Source organism: Lagopus muta, chromosome 5 (assembly GCF_023343835.1).
Source record: "Lagopus muta isolate bLagMut1 chromosome 5, bLagMut1 primary, whole genome shotgun sequence".
Classification (NCBI taxonomy): Eukaryota; Metazoa; Chordata; class Aves; order Galliformes; family Phasianidae; genus Lagopus; species Lagopus muta.
The window spans coordinates 14260001-14282432 of NC_064437.1; the positions used below are offsets into that span (position 1 = coordinate 14260001).

Below are 22432 nucleotides of genomic sequence, written 5' to 3' on the forward strand. Positions count from 1 at the left end.
AATCATCCACAGTTCAACACTGAGCTGATATCTGTGGAGATAAAAACTTAGTCCACGACATTTTTACCTTGTGTTTTGGATTCCACGGGGTAACAATCAGCTCCAAAAATCTCATTGTGACAATGCTTTCAAAGTCAAATAAGAAGCAACAATGAGAACACGCCCTCCCTCCCCCCTGCCCCAGTGGCTCCCCTCCAGTTTCATAACCCCAATTTATTTTTGACATTGCACCATAAGACTGAAAAGATTAATCTATAATAGATTATCTCACAAATCTGAAACAGAAGAACTGAGGATGTGATTTGCTCAGGATTTGGCACACTAGCAATGGCACATTATGGCAAAGTACTTAATAAATACCATACCACAGAAAATTAAAATGGAGGAAAGCTCAGGCTATTGGAGAGAGACTTCCCTGCGGTGAGGGAACCCCCTCTGCAACAGTTGCACCAACCACTGCCCGCTGACTGACCACCAGTAGTTGAGAAAATCTTTTCCATCAGCTTTCCAGAAAGGTTTCTCCATGCTTAGGATGTTCAACACACCCTGCTTTGAGCTTGCATTTCAGAAGCGCTAAGCACCTATGACATAGAAATAGAGGCATTTACTCCATCTTTTGGTGCCCTGTGGGGTCTCAGAATGTATGTTATAGAAGTGCAAAGTGTAGTTATTTGTGGGAAGTATTGAATGCCTGGGGGAAACACAAACAGCTGGATGGCAACATCGCGTATTTGTGCTACCGAGTGTTCACCTTCATTTCAGAGAGTAGAGGATGTTTGTGTGGAACTCACTGCATAATTTATGGCACTGTGATACATTTGCTGGGGGTAAACCTGAGCATAAGGAATCTGGTTGAAAAGGGCAAGCATATTTTTCTGGGACATGGCTACCTCTTGTGCCAAGCTTAGAAGCCAAAAGTCATCAAAAGAAAAACTAGAGCAATGTCTAAGTAAGGGGCAGCAATTTCTGGTGGTATTGACAACTTATTTGCCAGTTAACAAAAATAGCTGCCATTCTTTCCCATCTTACAAGTTGCTTAGGAACACTAGAAACTTGAGAAAAATCCTCTCTCACCTGTCTGACCTGGGCCAAATGCTGAAGAGCAGTCTTCCACCTAAGAGCAGGTTGCTGTTCATTAGTCTGCCATGCCCCTTCCCTTGACCCAGCGGAACTTTGCCTTTGCCCGTGCTTCTGCCTGTCCTTGGCCTCCTGTGTGGTGCCAGTGAAGGTCTCATTCTCCAGACTCATAGGCCATAACTGAGGACAGTAATTCATTTAGTGTGTGCCATCAAACAGCAGCTGTTTTTAAACTGACCCAAGGTGCAGGTGTGAGAGAGTGGCCTTGCTCATGGAAGTGCAGGAGAGCAGCAAAAGTCCATGAACCAAAACCCCACAGATGAGCAGGATGAGGTGTCTGACACAGATCTGGGGATGGGGAACTGCCTGATGAGCCAGTGCTGCCAATGGACGGGCAACACAAAGATGCCTGTGTGCTGTTGTCTCCACGGTACCTCAAAAGGAGATGTTTATGCCTTCATTTAAGCTGGCTTTTTAGCTAGAAGACATAGGCTTTCTTTGCTTTTCTGTCTGTGTGGTGACGACAACTCTTCCCTTTATTCAGCAGCCAAACTGAAGCTTGCTCGGGCAGCACTGACATCATCCAGTCTGTGTAGTGATGCACGGCTCAGCAGGGGAAACCAGCCCAGGGAAACAGTGATGATGCTACCACAGACCCCAGGTTGCTTCAACTCAAATCTCTCCTCTCTCAGCTCAGTCCCTGATCCTTTTTGGAGAAATCAGAATTTGGGCTTTCCTCTCACAGATACCGGAGGGTCAGGTCCAGGCTCCACTTTCGTGCTCTGTTGGCAGGGAAATGAGTTGCACTTCAGCAGTTCGGAGGGATTTTTGAGCTGGGAGACAGCAAAGGCAGCAGCAACAGCTGCAATTCAGAGGGGGGAAAAGCAGTGCTTAAAGTTTCTCTGAGGACTGATGCAAGTGGTTCAGATTGATGAGCATTGCCACATCATTCTCAACTAGATAATCTTTAAAGGTCCGTTTCAACCTGGCTCAGGAACTGGAGGGCAGCAGGACTCCGCTCCTGGCTGAACATGCCCAAGATCCCTGCATCCTCAAGCGCTGTGCCATGGATGAGCTGTGGTGCTTATCGGGTGCTTAACTTCTCTTGTACCGTGGGGACTCATGTAAACATTAGAAAAATCCAAAGCCACAGAAGCAGCCATGAGGTGCTGGCACACAGCCTCTGCTCCCAGGTGGCCTCAGCACTCATGCCCTGCTCTAATGCCACCGCTGCACTCAGAGGTGGTGTGGCCAACTGCCCTGAATTTCAGTCTTTTTTTTGTTTATTTGCTTTTTGGTGAAAGCCAGCAATCATAAGAATTAAGTGGTTGGATGAACCGTAATTTACTACTGTGAGCTCTCCTTGCCTGTGTGTTTCTAACAGATACAATGACAGATGCTGAGATGGTTGCACTTTGGACAAAATAAATATAGCAACAGTAATATTGGGACATAACTGTAGGGAAAAAAAAGGCAAAGTTCATAAACAAATCCTCACTCATTTCATCACTAATTATTATTCTAATTCTGATCTTTGATTACTCAAAATAAAATGTTCCAAAAAAAAAAAAAAAAAAAGATTTGTTAGTCTAAAGCAATGTTAAAACATGTGTTCAGGAGCAATGCATTTGTTTGCTCAGGAACAATCCATCTGTTAGTACAAGAAAATCGGGACAGGAAAAATAAACGTTATCCTGTGATATCAGCCATGTGAGAGAAGAATCCTTTTGAAACTCCCCCCAAGAAATCCCAACCAGAGTGCTGAAGGAGGCAGACAAGCACTAATGAGCAGGAGTGCAGCCTCCACTGGATTCCTGCTCCTGTAAAGCAGCAGAATTACAAAATGGATGGATATGAAGGAAATTGCAGATTTGCTGGAGGTATCTGCTGCTTAGTGCCTACAAATTTAGTTTAAGGGGCCTCTCAATGAGTGTACTGAAATGAGTCAAAAGCAGAACAACTTCTGACTTGCTTGAAGATCTTTAACGCCATCTCAACTTTTCTAGAAATTAAAACCTTTCCACACTAATAATTCCGTACCCTTGGATTTTAGCTTCTTCTTCTTTTTTTTTTTTTTTTAATCAAAGATGTATATATTTCAAATTTGTCAAATAACTGGACAAAGCAGTGTTAAAAATTCAACTACACTAATTACTAGTTGAGCAGCATAAAAACCTCTGAATAAATGTCAGTCTAGGAGATAAGCTCTTATCTTAATCTAATGACTCCACAGACTTAATTTGTCAGGCCAGCCTAGTTGATGAAAAACAGGTTTCTATTCTCCAGTGTTAGCAGCCACATCTTTCCAAATCTTTGAAGTTGGATAGTAATACCATCAGTGTCATCCTGCAAAAATCTTGTGGCCAAGCCAATTTCATTCCTATTGTCCTGTTGTACTAATTAAAAGTTGCTTTACCTCCATTCGTCCGCAATAGGTGAAAATAAAGCCAATTTCTTTTTAGATCTGTTATATTATGGGATAATCTTTCTTTCTTTCTTCATCTTCTTTTTTTTTGTTGTTGTTTTTAATTCCCTCACACTCAACAACATGTTAATATTTGCAGTGCTCTTTTAGTATCAGAAAGCCAGGCTTTGCAGCAGGGCTCCACAGACAGCACTGTGCTATCCCAGGACAATTCCTACAGTGCAGATGAAGTCTGCAAGTGTGTGTCTGTGCTTATTTGTGTCAAGAACAATTTTAAGCTCAGGCAATGAATTTGATCTTAAAAGACGATTTTAGGTCTTGGAAGTTCTTTCCTAAAGGAGCATTTGACATATTTAGAGGTAAATGCACCAAATGTTCTTATTGTTTGGACAACGTGGATTAACGAATAGAGAAAAGGAAATTGGCTGCAGTCAATGTTTCCAGCCCCCCCCATCTCAGCTAACCCGTCTGATGGGAATCTGGCAGGTCTCTTTATGCACAGTGCTCCACTCCAAAGGGCACCATTTAAGCATGGTATTTTTCATCTCACAGCAGTTGCAGTGTTTAAAGAAGGATATGCTTGGGTTTGAGGAGTTACCTGGGAGGTGAGGTTTATGCTGATGGTACCTAGGAAGGTTACAGTTGAGAAAATTTGAGGAAAATAACAGGGTTAAGGTGCAACCTACTGAAGCAAATCATAGAGGCCATGGGTCAGCCCTGCGTTTTTGAAACCTTTTTTAAAGGTTTGTGTGTGAGTATAGACACTCAGTTCAGCATCCTGGTGCTCCAGTGTATAGAAGGTGCTGGGAACCAGTGCTGAAGCAGCCAAATCCTGGGAGGCCAGGCTGGCTGTACTGCCTGGCAGGGTTTCTCCTGCAGTGGCACAGACCCTCTGGCAGGACACACAGGCTGGGAGGAACCGTGGGGAGCTTTGCAACTGCAACTTCAAAGTGGACATTACTTCCCCATCTTAGTTGGGTTCTGCATCTGAAGCATACCAATGGCATCCTTACAAATCCTGGCCAGCACATAACTTCTTATGGGATATTTCTAGCAGCTGGAGTCCATAACATATTTCTTCTACTTTTTGCCCTCTATGTATGCAGAGGAGCAGTTTAAAAAGTATGCCTGCATGAAATGCTCATGGTCCTAAACACAGCTCAGAAAGATGGGACTGTAAGATAAATTAGAGGCAAATTTCCATAGATACTAGAGCATTTCTGAGTGCAGATCAGTTCCTGAAACATGTTTAAGAACTGTGGCCTGTTGCTTTCTGAGAGACAATAAAATTTTTTGAAAGCACTGCGCTGCAGCCAGTATCAGACCCTCTGTCATGGTTTTATGATTTGAAATCCTTTATGACCATTGACACCCTCTAAACATTAATAAACATCTGGTGTGTGCTCTGCAAGTTTCAGGCCTTGTCGGACCAAAGCTTAAATTATATCCATTGATTTCATAATGGAAGTGATGGTCTACTCTGGAACATGCCAAATTCATTTACATTAGGGCTATGGCCTGGAATGGCACTTTTTTTTTCATAAGAATTAATGGACCCTCATTTCTCCTACTGTGAGTCAGAGTTTAAATCTGCAGGCCATTCCTGACACAGCTGAAACAGAAAATGAAAACACTGAAGTGAAATTTTCGAAGTGACATTTGAATTCCCTTTCTCTGAGGAAATCCCACCTATTGATCCAGTCAAATGACTGCATTCTCCATGGGTCCATCCTGCAAAGTATCCCCAACTGGCTTATTACTGAGATTCTTCAGGTGCACGCTACCCTTTTTCAACAGAGGACAGGTGCCAGCTAATCAACTGGAAAAATGAAAGCTCCTAGAGATGAAATACTCATTCAAGTGAAAGTTACGGCAATAATACTCCCATGGACATAAGTGACTACATGTATCTTAGAACATTATCTCAAGTCTGAATTGCCATTTGAATACTGACTTCCTTATTTACACCATGAGTTTGACTTGGAATAAACTAGATTAGTGCCCTTTCTCCAGCACCTTGAGTGTTGAGGGGCTGACTCATGTGGGAGCCACGTGCTATGGGCAGCGTACCAGTATACCTAGCTGGCTTGAGTCAAACCACCCCTGCTCCTCCAGGAGGCTTTGTAATCTCATTCCCAGGTCCCACTGCGCCTTTCATGCCCTCCAACAATTGTTCCTATCATCTCACTACAAGAAAATCTACCTGCTTGAGTCTGTAAAGGAGCCCTACCATTTCTGGACCACTGCCTACAAGGAAAGCAAGTTGGGGTGCTGAAGAGAACTAAAGCATTACGAAAGAACAAAGCTGAGTTCTTTGTGGAAAAAAACATGACTTTCAATCAGAGAGCTACAGATTCAAATCAATTTTTCTAGCAAAGGGGAATAACTCACGTCTAAATGCAAAAAGGAGCCTGTCATGCAGAGATACAAAAGTATGGGGTTAGCTGTCAGACTTGATGAAGTATATAGTGCTGACAAGCCAATAATGAGCTAAGGTGAGGCTCCAACTAGCTGGAGCCACCTTGGCTTGGCAAAATGAAGTCTAAATGCTGGTACCACCACTGGAGGTAGGGACATGCATAGTCAATAAGAACTTCTTTCTTGATTTGCAAAGAGAGTATCAGAGGTCACTTGCCTTCTGTGTGGGTGAGTGGCAGTGTAATGCACTCACCTTGCCTTGGCTCTAAAACAATTTCTCACTATGAAAGTTAGTACTTTTGATGCAGCATTTCTAAAAGAAAATGTTTGTTCAATTGCTGATCTGGGCCAACTTGGGCAGAGAGATGACTCCTGTACCTACAGGCTGGTTACTAGAAGTGCAGTAGCATCAAGGCAAACAGAACAATAGGTACGTTCTTGGTTATTGACCATCTGGTCATGGCTTCATTTTGAGATTGCTACATGAAGGGGGCAAAAGTGGGTAGAAAATTTTTCAGGGTAGTCTCAGTTTTTCCAAAACATTCTACATGTGAGGATGGCTGCTGAAAAAAAAAAAAAAAAAAAAAGTCCACGTTCGGCTCTTGCTTATATAGCAGTGCTGTGTAATGCAGAGAACAAACAGCTTTGTGAAGATAAGGGTGGCTTCCCCCACATGGGATGCTCTTTCCCCTTTCATTTCAGCCTTACTAAGTGCACACCAAAGATTTTCCACTTCTCCAGTTTCAAAGAGAACCTCCACCCACCCACAAGTATTTCCTCTGGTCTTCACAAGCTGTTATTGGCTCACACACCTTCCCTGCACTCTTTGAGAAAAGAGGCAGATAATACAGGGAGAGCTGATTCTTGGGACTAATAGTAAAGGTACCAGTTAAAGGACTTAGCAGGGGGCCTCAGATTTGCTTGCAGAGTCCTATGTGTCTTTTCTCGCGATCAAAGTGACTGCAAGAGATTGTGGTTTTCAATTCATTTTTTGCATATGGGAAAGAGGGTGGCTTTGTGCAATGGCTGTTTAAAAATACTTCAAAAGAACTTGAATCAGTCCATGGCTGTGCTATATACAAATTAAAATAATTGATTTTTGGCAGCCTTTTAGGAGATCTATAAATTAAAGGGATCACGTTTCTGATACATTCTGAGGGGACTTTATTTTATGCTGACTTACAGAGTGCCCTCCATGCCAGAGCTGGAAGTCAGCCATCAAAGCAGAGAGTTTCTCACTGTCATGTATTGTACCCTCCTGTCACTGGGTCTCTTTCTGGAGCACCCATGGTTATGGCAGGTCCTGGACTACACTGACTCCATACCCCTTCTTTTCATTTTATGCTTTGAGAACTTAATGCTGAGATATAGAAGCTGCCCCAAACCCAGCAAGACCCATTCCTCTGGGGAGACAGTTTCTCTCCCTTCTTCTCCATCAGTAGAAACTGATACGCTCACCCAGTTTGTGTTGCACCTGGACAATTCCCTTTGTGTGCACTGATGGCAATGGGTTCAGCTCTATCTGTGATGACCTAAAAATAGCTCTCAATTAACATTGCATTTCAAGAATTGGAAAATTTCCCAGAAGTCCATTCTTTTTTTCTTTTTCTGTTTCATTACATTTTACAGTAATAATACACAAGCCTGTAGAAAACATGACGGGTAATGAAAAAAAGTAATTAATATAAGCAGTGTAAAGCATTTTTTTTCCCTCTGTTGTCCTTGCAGAAAATTACTGCTTTAAACTGAGCAGGATGTGAAAATGCATAAAGCAAACAGTAATATGCTGTGGTTTGTAAATATCTTATGCAAAACAGTTAAGTCAACTGCTGTTTATTTTTCTTACTTTGTGTCACAAGCTCTTATTTTCTTTTGTTCGTTATTTTTTCCATTTGTTCTTTCTTTGGGAGCTTGTTCTCTTTCATCTTAAGGAAGTCACTGGGTTTACTATATATTTTTTTCCCGCTACAGTTAATTCAATCAAACATATAGGACAGCCTATTCTGTCTCTTCTTACCGTCTCTGGTAAGTGCTGGCACTGAAATGCAACATGCACCACAGAAGTGTAGCAGACCGGGTCCTCACTATACTGCAGATCTGCTCTCATTGTTCTGGGATGGAAAAAAAAAAAGAATGCATTCTTTTATCCTACAAACAAACAAGTAATTATCCCAAATCCTGCAATAGAGTTATGACAAATGGTAGTTTTCCTGACTGTTCCTGTAGGATTCTGCAGTGCTTTCATAAGGCTGGCCAGTCACAGTTCTGGAATGGGCTGTGAGCAATATGCAGTCAACATTAAGTGAGATGGCACAGTATATGCCAGCTCTCCTTGGGATATTTCTCTCTGGCTATCTGTAGAACTTGTAATACCCAGCGATAGCTGAAGGTCACAGCAGAGTTTCTGTGCTGAAATACAAAACAGCATTCCAAACACATCTTCTGTGGCCAGGCAAGAAACTGCTTATGGTTTATTTTCCCTCCCCCAACTCTGCAGCTGACATCCAGCATTAGTTATTGTTTATTTTTGTCTTGTTCCTGGTTCTAAAGGTTTCCCTTATGGCCCTGGCTTATGTGAACTTTCAGATGTCACTCGGGGCTTCTCTGCCTCATCCCCTCTGATGTAGCCAGTTCCCTTGTGAAGGTAGGCTTCCCCAGCTGAAGATCTGTGCCGCTCTCCTGTGGCATTCTGTGCAGCCATTTGGAGTCCCAGATGTAGGAAATGAAATAATCCACGCTCATACAGTCATGAAAGTGCCCATCTGGCACACAGGAACATCACGCATTGGAAGCACACAAGCGTGAGCTCACTTTTGTTATGGCATTTCATAAACAGAGATGCAGCGAGCCAGCAAGTAAGGTCCTTTGGATAATAACAATCATTTCCACCACACATTGTGTTTTAAAAATAGGGGAAGAAAAATCAAGACAAACTGAAAAGATTTGCTCTGAGGCTTCTGAAGAGAAATTTATACTTATAAACGTGTTTGGGTTTTTTTTGTTTGTTTTTTGTTTTTTTTTTTTCCCAGTGGCCTGCTGTACTTACATCTTCTTGGCTCTCTCCACTCTCTCTGTAGATGTAAGACAATGGTGACAGCTGAAATGTTGCCAGTTAACTCTTAGTTACCTCTGCAAGCTCTTCTTCCTCACTGTTCTGTTAAAGAAAGGAAATATTAGCTCATACTTACAGAAGTGAGTTCTATAAAAACAAATTGCATGTAACCGCTTTCTTATCACTACATAAAACTCACAAAAACAGTCTAATAAATGACCTCACCACTCAATTTTGAAGTATACAAATTAAAGACAGCAACGGATAAGCCAAGAGAGATTAATGTACAGTGTGTGCCTGTGTGTGTGTGTTTGCATGCCTCTATGAGGATATACCCATATGCTGTTGACATTCAACCTCTGGAATTATAATTAGGGGAAAAGGCAGATGTGTAAATTCATCTTGTTGGGCAGTGAATATATGCTGCACCAGTCCCTGATTAATTCAGGACTTGAACACTATTTACTCCAAAACACAAGGTTTCTGCTGGGATATGTTGGCTAATAAAGGGGTGGAATATGAGGAAACAATGAACAGCCTGAAATGATGGACTAAGTTCAATACCAGTAAGGAAAAAGCAAGGTTATTTATATTATTCCAGCTTTGTAAAGTAATTGAAAAAAGACACCCTAGGCATTTTGTTGGATGTCATTGCATGCTGTAAAAAAAAAGCTTGGGATGTACTAAACCTCAAAATCCCCACGATTAACCCTTCTGACAGGGCTGAACCTTCAGAGGGCTCCTCAAAGGGGTGAGATGTTTAAGGCCAAGAACAGAGAGGCTTATCAGGTCTCCTGAACAATTGCAGAAAAATCATGCCTGGTCCAAAGTGAGGGCTCAGGCACACAACTCCATGGTTTATGAACATTATAAATTATGGATAATAGTAAGAGAAAATAGCCTCTGCATTTTACATGAGTCCTTTTTGTATTGTATTTGGCAAACAGTATCCAGTCCAGTATACGTTAAATACTAAGTGCTAAGTTGGGAAAACAATGAGATGTTTGTAAATACGACAGACCATTACAATATACTGCTTCTCATTTGAAAAGTCATTTGTGCAAGAAATGATTATTGACCCATAATATGTAAATGATTGAAATGCAGAAATTAATATTTGGGTCAACTCATGTATTTTTCAACCATGAAATGAAAATCTCAGTATTCACATTCCAATTCATACATGAAAGCATTACAGAGCTATTACTTGGCTATTGTATTAATTTATTATTGTCTTAGTTAATGACATTCAGAGTTATATCTCTACTTTCAAACCGAGGAAAGGCGTTGCTATGCCACAGTAATGTTTCAGCCCAGGAATGTCCCTTTTTCTGGACTCTTCTTGCCTTGGTGACCATAAACCAAATCCACAGTAGATGGAATCAAATAAGCAGCACTGCTTGCTCCAAGGAGAGTTTGGTCCTAACACACCTTAAATCTTGTACGTGGAGGACTAGCTGCTACACTGCAGCTCCTCTGACTGTTCCCACAGGGCTTGATTCCCACCTCTTTCATGAGTTTTACACCACTGTAATGTTGATTATTTACTGCAGTCATTTCAGGAGCAAAATCAGCACAGAATTGGTACACTTAACACAGTTGTCTTTTAGTTTCTTATGATAGAGACTCCTTTTTAACTGAACCACAGGTTTCAGTGGCAATGGCAGTGTGAGGCTTCCAGTGGCACTGGTGGGGGCACGTTCCTCCTGATAGAGCCACAACAGCCCCGGCCCTTCAGCCCAAGGGGACATATCACAGCAAATTTACTGCTCAGGAGACATGCCAGGTTGTTAGTTCCAGAGGCTCACATGCTCTCTTTCTACCTAGGAGAATCCGAAGACCTGCAGCAACAGTTCAGCTTCAGGCCTTGCTTCATCATAACTGAGGCAGCAGAACGTGGCCCCATGGTGAGATACCACAAATGCCACTCAGTGCCAAGGTGCATGGCTGAGATGGTCAGTATGAGCCAAGCTGAAATCTATCATATGGTTGTCTCATGGGCTATTACCTACCACATTCAAATTCCACCAGTCACTGAACTTAGCTGGAGTGACTCAGTTTTAAGGTAAAAAATCCAAATAATTCATTAGTATCTTATAAACTGTGTGTTCCACATTCACGCTTTTTTATGGAATAGTAAACAATGCCTCTTTCTGCGTGCCATGGAGTACTGTTACTTGATGTGTCTATCTCCTTAAAGGGATGCATAATTAAATAACAAATGAGTGTATGAGAGAAATCTATGTAGAATGATATTTGCAATAGACAGAATGAATGGAGAAGAGATGGGCAGAATAATTCAGGTAATACCCAAAAGCAAAGCATCACAAGTCAATCAGGATTAACCCATGAAACATGATGTGCTTCATGAAATGACTGGTATATTCTAAAGACCACAACGACTTCAGTGAGTTAAGCAGGGCTGTATTCTATCAAGATTGCTCCAGTGTTTCTACCTGTTATGCGCACACTGGGTCATGCCTATGAGAATAGATCTGATTTATTTTAACTAAAATTCTGTACAATTATATTTGCATATATCTTACAGATAAAACATTTTTAAGTATTTTGAGTAGAAAAATTTTATATTTTACATACAAATTATTTTTAGCAGCTTTAAATGGCTCATTCTGTGGGTGACAGAGCTTTACTCACTTTTTAGATAAGGATGTCCCAGTGTAAGAGCATGCTTGGGTGGTGAAGAACGTGTGGCTACCACAAGACCATCTAGAATTGTGATGGAGATGATGCAGAGGTGGTAGCGGTGATCAGTGATGTAGCCACTGCTCCCATGGTATGAATAAGCAACTGCCCACACTGGCTAGCTGTATGGGAGGGTCAACATCCTCTTGGTCCTGCCCAATTAATCATCCTCTCGTTTTCTTAGTCTCTGGTGCAGAAGGCAGACCAGGTGACTAATTCTGGCAGCAGAGGCCCTGCTTCTTAAGAAGACCTTCCCTTGATAGAAGCATTATTTAGTTTTAATTTCCTTGTGGCCTATTCATTTAATTGAAGCTAATGGCTAGCATGAATCATAGCATTAGGAGGTGAAAGCATGATTTGTACCAGTGATCTAAAGTAGATGGCGTGTCTGCCAGGGGTAAGAACAGAGGGTGCAGGTTCCTGATGCTATGAGTCCAGGGAAAGAGCAGGAGAGGTACAGCCTCTCCTCTAAATCCAGTGCCTCCCAGCTGATCGGGACAGCAGGATCAGCTAGGGCGAGACCAAGGTGCAAGCGGAAGTACATACCCTATTTTGCAACAGGCTCTCATAAGTCTCTAACAGACAAGGTGACAAACAAAACACAGCCTTTATTTAACTTTACTAGTATGAGTAAGCTAATTGGCGTCACCGCGTCTGTGTGTGTGCTTAAAAATTATGTTCATGTTAGAGTGCATTGGTGGCTCAGGGAATAATGGGGGTTAGCACCTTGCAGCTGCAGCCCCAGATGTAGGCCTTGCCCTGAACTTCTGCAAAGCTGGGGGGTGCTCTCAGGCCTGACTCTGCTCAGTTTGTGGCTGAACTGTCCTACACATGCTGCTGCCACCGCTTAATGCTGGGAATTGTTTAAGTCGTGAAGCAACACGTTTTACCAGGACAGCCAAAAACAACAACAGAATTAGCAGGAGCCAGTCCAGCTGACTCCAGGAGAAGCTACGGAGTTTCAAAATTAATCTTAAATTTACCTCTAATCCTGAAAGCAAAACTAATTGCAGAATGTAAGGCTCTCTGAACATGTTTGGGAGCTGGATTGGGTATACCTTGGAAAAAAACACAGACACTTCAGATAAAGCCTCCATTTTAATTGTATCAATTCTGCCAATTAATGATAATGGAAGAGCAGGCCAATTAGCTAAATAGCTAATAGTTTTATCAAGCAGAGGCTGGCAATTTAAAGCAAACAAATTCTTTCTAATTTTATCCCCTTGCACACCAAGATGTTTAAAGGATAATGGGGGAACCAATAAAGGATATTGTTCAAATAGAGCTACATTTAAATCGCCTAATGGCTTTAAGAGTTTTACCCCAATTAACAAAGAAGAAACATGAACATCCAGCGACTTATAGCATAATATCTATAATCTTCATTAAAAATATATAAATATATATATACATATATTCTCCAACTAATGGCAGAATGGAAAATATCACTGACTTTCCCCTTAAAAATACTGATTTCTCCCAAAACAAAGGCTTCTCTGTAACAGCAGAAGTATCAGAGAAAAAGGATCCTCCTGCCAAAGCCCCAGTACATAAATCATCTTCAAACTATGGTCATTAGTTTAACATAACTGTGGATTTGAATAAAGGAGATTGACCTATCTAACATATTTAAGACTAAATCCTACTGCTACCTAAATCTGAACTAAGTTAAGGCTATTGAAGAGAATCAAAAGCCTTTTCAAAATCAATAGCCAGAACAAATTCCTCATGATCATAATTTTGAGGATAAAAAATCCATTAAAGTGATGTCTTTGATTGCTATTAATGAAGCAATCTGGAATAAATCCAGATTGATCCATATGGATAATCGAATCTCTCATTTTCTCACATTTCAAAGGACTCAGATTTAGGCTTGATTTACATGACAGTGATAAGCAAAAGCATCCCTTGGACATCTCCTTTCCCTTGGATACTGGGCTGCTCAACCTGGGCAATGGATGTCATGGTCTCTAAAGGGAGCTACAGGAGCAATGCTCTCAATGCACAGAGAATGCAGAGCTCAAATAAAATAGCTACCAGCCTCCCCCACAAATCCCAAATACCTCTCCTTTGCTGCAGGTCTCTTGGAGGCTACTGAAGGCTGTTGACACCACTGAAGTGCTGTTGTAGGCTGGAGGAGAGTGCTAGGGAAGGGAGATCAGCAGAGTTAAGCCAACAGTCTGGCCTGTGCTGAGGAAACTGGGGTCTATGGGAGCTTCTGCTGCATGGTACATGCAGGTCCCTCTCCTGCAGTTTCCTTTGCTCCAGCAACTCATGCTGAGCTGCTCCAGAGCCTGCAAGGTAGAAGAGGCATTTACCTTGGAGGCTCACAGTGGCTTTTTTTTTCTGCAACAGTCTGTTAATTATCTGGCACAAATATGCATCCTCCATCCCTCCCTCTGAAATGCTTGGCACCCTTACTGCCCTGCCAGGCTCGAGCAGAGCTTGGGATGTCACCCATGGGGCAGATGTAGTCTCCAGGAAAACTCCTGCTAAAAAAACTTTGGCCAGAACAGAGCCAACTTTTTCTGGGGAGGTGGAAGGACTTTTTCCTTATTGTTATGTCACCGATTCCACAGTTAAACAGTAAGAGAGTTAGGCTTCTCTCCTGCTTTTTGGACATAATGCCAGTGTCCCAGAGGGAATAGTCCTGCTCAGCCCTTGAGCAGTAGCCAGGTGACCCTGGGCTGGAGTGGCTGCAGAAACAGCTCCACTCCTCCCTGTGTCCTCCACCAATACCACTGCTCTTCTCTTCTGCTGCAGTCTTCCCTGCCGAGCATCTCTAGCACCTCCTTCATCAATACCAGTTTTATGGCCCCTGGCAGGTATGTCCTAACCACTCTTTCCACCTGCTAGCAGTGCCCCTCCGCTCCACACCCTGCTGCCTGCCAGGCCACCAAGATGAGCCTGCCTGTCTTCCTCCTGCATCTCAACTTCTCCCACCTGGCTTCTCTTTGCCTTGGTGCCTCAATTTCTCCTTGCAAGAACTTGAAGAGTTGTGGAGTGGCTGAAAAATTTGCTGATCATTCCAGCAACAGATTTCAAAAATTTTCAGCAAAAAAAAACCACTTATGCTAGAACAGAAGACAGTTTCCATTCATGACTTTGCTTTTTTGCTGCCCCTTTAGGGCAGATGTCCACTTCCCTCACCTCATCTTTCCCTAATGCCAGAGATGTGTGAGTACTGCAAACTGTCACATCCAACAAAATGCTCCTGACCACTAGTTCCCAAGCAACAATCAATCTGCTTTGGTTGGAATTCAATAAAGGACAATGGTTGCTCCAAAAGTAATGCCTCTTGTTTTATTATGTTGGCCAGATATAAACAAATATTTAGAAGGCTCACTTGTCTGTAAGGAATAGTTACAAACAGAAACATCTGCACCTCCAACAGCTGAAATTATATATAGCATCTTTCATTCCAACTTCACAACCATCTGATACTCTCATTTCTCTGATCCCTTTTCTGCATTTAGACACCACTAAAGCCTATGCAACTCTGAGCTGGCATCTGCTATAGTGCTTCTTCTACTGTGTTGGCAAATTAAGTGAATCCATGTCTCAGAAGTGACTCTTTGTAAAAGTGTTCCCTTAGATTACCAGAGTCAATGTAAACTGCTGCTTTTCCATACGAATATCCATGAGCAGGTATGATGGAAGCTGTCTCCTTTCTATCTTAACTAGAAATGATGTAAACATAATAACAAGACCAAGCATACTAGGTTGAACAGAGATCCAACTATTACAATATTTTATATTTGGCACTTACCAGTAGTGGATGCTCGGAAGTGGAAATACAAGAACAGGTCAAAGGCTGCTGATTCACAGCTGGTGTGTAAGCTCCCAGCAATTTAAGGCTTAGGCAATCTCTAGTGTGAGTTTGTCTGGACCTTCCGGTAGCTGCTGGCATTACCAAAATCTTCAAGCTAGTCTGAAGGCCAACTGCTGACAAATCTTTAGAACATATGCAAAGATTTCCTCCTCCCCTTCTCCCAACACTTTGTAGTGGCTTGAAATGATACCTGAAAATCATCGGAATGGTTCACATTTGTTCTTTGTTCAAAGCACTGAATGGATTTTCTCAAATCCTTTAATGGGCTTGAACCTGAGCAGTGAAAGCAGACACTTTACTGAAAACTTTCTGGAACTTGTGCCACCCCAGTATCCCTGGAAATATCTGTGAAACATTTAGAGGATTGTTAGGCAAAGCATTCAAGGAACCTGAACCAGCGCTGGCAACATTTACTGGTGATGAGAGAAATTAAGTATTTACTACCAACACTTGGCCTTGTGGACTGGTGTTCATAGGAGTAGATATGCTAAAATCTGGCATTCATAGGCTGGCTAAGAAATTGTGAAGCAGGCTCCAGGATTTGGGGCCTAAAGCTTGCCAGTCCAAACCCAGCCCTGCCAGGTGACGGTCTACAATGACCACTGAGCAGCTCCTGTGCAAGCTCTCTCACCAAACTTAAGAGATATCCTTAAGATAAATATTTGTCAGATTCTATAAGAGAATTTGACTTAGAAATTGAAGTATCTAGTACCTGTATAAAAGCAGTACATGAGATGGAAGGAGCAAAAGAGAAGGGAATGGGGCAGGGAATGGGAGCAATTGGGATGGAGCAATTCAGCTAGCTGAGCCTGCCTGTCACGGCCCTTACACAAGAAGAACTCTTATCATGTACTAATGCTATCAAAAGTAAGTTTTCTTTGCAGCCAGTTGGACTAAAAGAAGTGATAGGCAAAGTTTTCTGGCCAATGTTATTAGAAGTCACTACTAGCACTAGAGGACAACATAACAAATCTCATTCATAGCATTTTATTTAAATACTTCTGTCACTAGTAAGCTCAGGGACACAAACTGAAAATTATAAATGCAATTATGAATTCCATTAGCTTTTTTTGAAACCAAAGGAAATTTACTACCAAAGGAGAACAAATTCTGCTCCTAGTTACAGTGATGTAATGCCAGGAAAGCTGACAAAATAGTACTAACTCATGTAAGGAAAGAATTTGCTCCCAGCTCCTGGAACGCATGCAAGGCTGTGCTGAACAGATACAGCTATCTCACTATATTGAGGAAGAGCAAGAGAAAGACTTTTAATGATTAAAAAGAAACCCAAACACATACCTTATTTTTATAAGTAAATGTGTTACCTGAAGAATAGTTGCAAACACACTCTCATTTGCATAGGATTTGGTATACATCTGTGCTCTTCAACAGATTATTCCAAACCCTGAGTATTTCTTATAATTAATGTCAATATGCTTGGCTTATTTGTTACAAAAGAAAAGTGTTTCTAATTAGCTTTTTGTGATGTGCAAAACGTCAGTATTTTTTTCCTAGGGTTTTCCAAATCAGGTTCTTTTTAAATTCCTGCACAGAAAGACAGTGTGAGGCTTGTGTACCACTTCAGTCTTACTCTGAAGACAGTTTGAATTGCATGTGATAACTAGGCCTTAGGCTGGCCCTCAACTGGGGTGAGGTTCACCTAGGAACGCTAGGAGTTCAAATAACGTAAACTGGACTTGTGGAAAGTCAAGCATTTCAATTTCCTGTTAAATTCAATCATTAGTCTGCATATTTCCATTCATTATAGTGACACATACAATTTCCTTTTGATCTGAAGCAACCCTACTTGCCTTCACAGAAATTTTGAAGAGCTTTTGGAAAGAACAAAACCTTCACAACAATGACATTCAGAGGATTATCACAACAGGCCAGGGACACAAGTTAAATCTCAAGCAGTAAGCGAGAGTGCAACTGTGGTGAGCTGCCCAGATGAAGCAATAAAGAGGGTCAAAGTGAGCACTTTTTTTTTTTTTCCTTTTCTTTTTTTTTCCAACCAGTTAATCCTACAGAAAGGGCAGATAAATTAAGAAGTCTTTGCCAAGCCAAAGTACTGGTCCTATCAGCTGCAAGTAGCAGGAGGTTGGAAAGTTGAACGTACACACTCCCATGTCTTATCATTTACATCTCTTATTTTTCCTGGGAGAAGCTCAGAACTATTTATACATTTAAGTAAAACCACCATGCAAGAATGACCAGATGCCAACTGGAAGCAGTGAGAATATTTTCCCTTTACTTTGGGTCTTGGACTAAGCTCTAAATGAGATCAGTGCTAGACCTGATTATTGGAGGCATACAGGAAGGGAAATTTTGCTTCTCTATTAAATTGGACAAGCAAAGTGCTTTACTGAGTGAAATAAGATGTGAGAGTCCATGACATGTTCAGGTCATTTTTCTTTTCCATACTCGTCTCATTTAACAGAAAGAAGTTAATTTCCCATATCATATGGCCTTTCATTCTGAGCAATAAACATAGTATCTTCTTTAGAAACATGAAGCCCCCCGCTTTATAGCCTTGGTGTTGTTGGTTGATCATTGAATTCAAACAAGAACAGCAGATTCCTAAAACTTTGGCCAAAATTACATCTTAAGCAATTTTTGGCTTCTTCAATGAGCCAATACTATTGTGGAAACCTGGAAGCAGCAGTCAGGTCTTTGATGATTTATTTAGTAGGAGTCATCTAGTAGCTAATTGTCTGCAATTTTTTACCTCGTTCATGTGTAGTGCTGACTCTTCTGGGTTTTCTTCTCAAGCTTCTTTGAGATGCATGTTACATTTCCAGACAGCAGTTCAACTTTATCACAAATATTTTTATGAACTTGCCAAACCACATCGAAGATCTTCAGACTAAAAAGTAAAAGATAAAATCATCCTCACAGGGCACCTCACCTTTTTCCACCCAGGCACATGGAAAAAACCCGGCTTTAGGCTCCAGTATTTTACATTTCTATTGAGTAAGAGCCCAGTCATTTTAATTTGCTGTTAGAATTTTCACCTTTCCGTTCTCTTCTTGAATTTTTCACTGTGAATCTACACAGAAAGAGAGAAGTGCTGACCCATGTAAAAGAACAATCCTCCTTATCTGTCCATACTGTAGAACACCACCACTTAGCCACTTAGTGCTGGCCCCAGTGAAGTGCGTGCCCGTCAATGACCACAGATGCACCATAGGAAGGATGAGGGACAACTAGGTGGGTGTTGGGGAGTGTTGGCCATGAGTACAGAAGATTTTTGCACTACATTGGCAAAAAATCTTAGCACAGGTCATAGGCAACTAAAACGCTCACTACATTTTATGACTGTAACCTAGATCTTCATGGGTAAGTCCAAAGATGAATCTGATTCATTATATATTATGTTTCCACCATGGTTTAAGGATGGCATGGATGTCTATTAAATCATAGAAATAATATAATTTCCACTCAGATTTCTGCTTAATCTCACATGATTTTTCATGAGACAGAAAGTTCTTCCAGTACATTCTCCGCAATTGCTTACTCCTGTGCAGGATGCAGCAACTGTCACACGTCCATTTTGGGGTGGCTTCCTGCCACAACTGGTTCCAATCTCCTATTTATATATTTACGAAGAAGTCCCCTGGGAGATGGAATACATCCTATTTGGATATAATTATCATCATAATTTACTAAGACTAATGCCAGCGGGAAGATATTCTTTTTAAAAAAGATAAGTCCTATTTTCTTAATATAGCCATTGCTTAAATGTAAATTACAGTACCCAGCCAGGGGATATGCTGTGTAATTTTATAACACTGTGTCTAGATGAGTGTTGGCATTCTACCTACATTCTTACCACACCCAGGAATTCTGGTATTACACAATTACACACATCCTGTTGACTAATTACATAATAATTAGTATTTTTAATATTCAAATATGCACTCAACTTGGTTATGCAAGACTTTGTGTCACTGCAAATTAAAACCAAAACATAACAAACGCGTAGTAAAAAGCACTGTTTAGATAGCTTACTGCGAATGGACTTATCTTTCAGCAGACAACACAAAATAATTACTACCTCATACATTCTAAACACTTTCAGCAGGCCCTCCCTTCTGCACTCTTACTTTGGGTAATACACCTGCTTTATAAATCTGTTAAAGTAATTTTGCATTCAAAACAGAATTTCCGTTGTCTGCCTACTTCTGAGTTATGATCACCTATAGAACCAGAGATAATTTTCTAGCTGAAAAAGTACTATGAGGTGCCTGGCAAAAGCAGACTGTTTTTTACAATGGCAATTCTGGAAGGAATCTGGAAAATTCAATTTAGGCCAGCAGCTACCTGAAAATTATCAGAAATACTATTGTTTCAAAAAAGCGCTACTGACTGATGAGCCTGAGCCATTAGGCTGTGGAACTGATGTTCAACAAGCCTGGGTGGAATGTCTTGATCTGGGCTCATGGTCGCAAAGTCTGGATCACTATTTGGAGTTTGAGACTTTAGATCACAGATGTATTTTTGCAATAATTTCTTAAAAGATGTACCCAAAACATTGTGCAATGCAAATTCTAAACTTGCTATATTGAAATTCATAGAACAGAGCACAGAGCAGAGGCCCAGCCCTAGGTCTCACCCAGGTTTGTACATGGACTGTACATGATGCTTCCATAGCCTCTGGTCTGCCCTTGTTAGCTTCTGCAGAGTCCCCAGTTTGCACACAGACCGTTATGGCAGAAAGAGTAGGTAACATGGACTGTTTCCCTCTTCAACTATACATAGGCAAAATAGTAAAAAGCAACAAACACTTTGTGAACAACTTTTTTTCCTCTCTTAGTGAATTTGAATTTTAGCTTTCCAGTTACTGTGCCTGCAAGTGATATTTCAAGGCACTGAGGATAAATCAATGCCCGGGGGCTCCTTTTTAGACTGTTTATCTTTTCATGGGGCAAGAGGTTATAGAGTAAGACCAACTTCTTTACTGAAGAACAATTTCTTGCTGCCCTTACAGGTTAAAAATTGGCATTTCAGTCTAAACTCTTGCCCTTGACAGGTAGTTACTTTTTATCCAACCAGCAACTGTCAGAAAACAAAGAGGATCTGTTTGGAAGGAGTAGGATGTGAGACTGCTGTGAGGAGCGATACTGCTCAGCTCAGAGGTGCATGTAAAGTATCTTCACAACTGTCTTTTCCTGAGAGCTTCAGAAGCCCCACTTCTCCACCCCATAGAACAGGAATAAGGCCACTGCACTTCTCTACATCTGGAGAACATTTAAAAAGAGGTCAGTTTTTGAAGTTACAACTGGGGTTATTGTTACTTCTAGAGGCTCATGTTGCTTTCTTACCTGGTGTTCTTTGTCTAGGACTCTGGCAGACAAGAAGCTTTTGAGGGGCAAGGCGTCTGTAGCCATATACCTCTATCACCACTGATAAGCATGTGGCAACCTCATTTCACACTGAGAACCACTTCAGAACAACTGCTTGAGATGCTGTTATTAAATCATGAAGTCTCAATTGCCATCATTTGTCAAATTCCTCTTTTCTCTTCTTTTCTAAAAAAAAACAAAAACAAAAACAAAACATGAACTTCTACGCTTTGCTATTTTCCCCCACCAGAAATGTCGTGACTCATTTGCATATATAATGAACAGTATTTGATTACTGATAATAATCCAGAACAAAAAATTGCACCTGGCCTGAAACACAAGGCCAACTTGCTTCCTGATGTGATTTTAAATGGCTGAGATATTAAAACACTGAAAAACGGGGTTTATAATGGAAATACTGACAGACAATTAACTATAGAGATGCTGCTCTAATAAATGGAATAGCCCGTCGTAATCTCTAGTTCATAAATATGCAAATACAAGGCAGAGGATTTGCTCCAAAGGATGTCTCTATAATTTTAACTGACCTTTACTGATACTAAATGAGCCTGTTGCTTCTGTTTTTAAGCACTAAATAGAAAGTACAGGGAATTCAGTCTCTTACATCCAGCACCATTCATCTCCCATCAGCACCAATAGCAAAATCCTCAGTGCCTTCAACAGTAAAAAAATCTGGTCCCAGAACACACAGAAAGCAGGATATCTGGCATTTAACTGAACTCTTGACTGTACTTGATTTTAATTCTGTTCTCATCTGTGTTAATTATTATTATATTAATTCTTCTGTTTGGGAAATTAAGCACACGTTCGCCCCATGTGTCAAAGAGCTTGACCTGCCAAAATGCACTCACCCGCTCAGTGATAAACAGGCCATCAACACAATGAAATAAATGTTGAATTTTATCCAGTTTCCTGTTCTGGACCAAATGGAAGCAAATCCACTGACTTAATATTTAATAACCTAAATGTAATTTCTTTTTTGTGCCTCACATTGCAGAGTAAAGAATTGGATGGCTAGCAGTTTTGCAGATTCCCAACCCCTAATTATTTTAAGCTATTCATCCTGGTATCTGTCCATTGATGCTCAGCCAAATTGCCAGCAGGGGAGAGATCTGTCCAATCCAGGAGCTAAATGAGTCACTGAGAGTCAATCTGTTTTTTTCCCTCGCTGCTGGGATTTCCTTGGGTCCTGGCCTCTCTCTGCTCCAATCACACACACAGCTCCAGGCGTGGGTCCTCTTTGGCTTCAGCTGCCTCCTGTCTCTCTGTCTGCTCTGCTCATCACAGCTGTTGATGGGTTCTCGCCGGCTGGCCACAGAAGACCAATACTTCCATCACAATGCTTGTACAGCTCTTGCTCTGGAGGAAAATGAAGACATCTTGGCCTTGTTGAATTTGCTGCTGAAGTAATACATCAGGTATCTAGATGGAAAGCAAACCACATGAATAAATTGTGTCATCTGGGCTAGATACTAATTTATTTGCCTTAAGTTCTGGGAACAATATTTGCACTTTTCCAGAGAACTCAGTCAAGTTTCATAGAAACTGAATACTAATAT

General features: G+C 41.2%; 1 long non-coding RNA gene across 1 annotated transcript in view; it reads right to left on the minus strand.

Moving 5' to 3' along the window:
• The window catches only part of LOC125693850 (uncharacterized), a 166499-nt gene that overhangs the window by 18620 nt on the left and 125447 nt on the right, over window positions 1–22432 (minus strand). Inside the window, exons 4-10 of the long non-coding RNA XR_007377275.1 lie at window positions 21725–22295; window positions 20832–21038; window positions 18236–18373; window positions 15445–15697; window positions 8967–9074; window positions 7938–8031; window positions 1075–2533 (exon numbers count right to left, since the gene is read on the minus strand). This is a non-coding gene — a long non-coding RNA (uncharacterized LOC125693850). The remainder of the gene's footprint in view (window positions 1–1074; window positions 2534–7937; window positions 8032–8966; window positions 9075–15444; window positions 15698–18235; window positions 18374–20831; window positions 21039–21724; window positions 22296–22432) is intronic.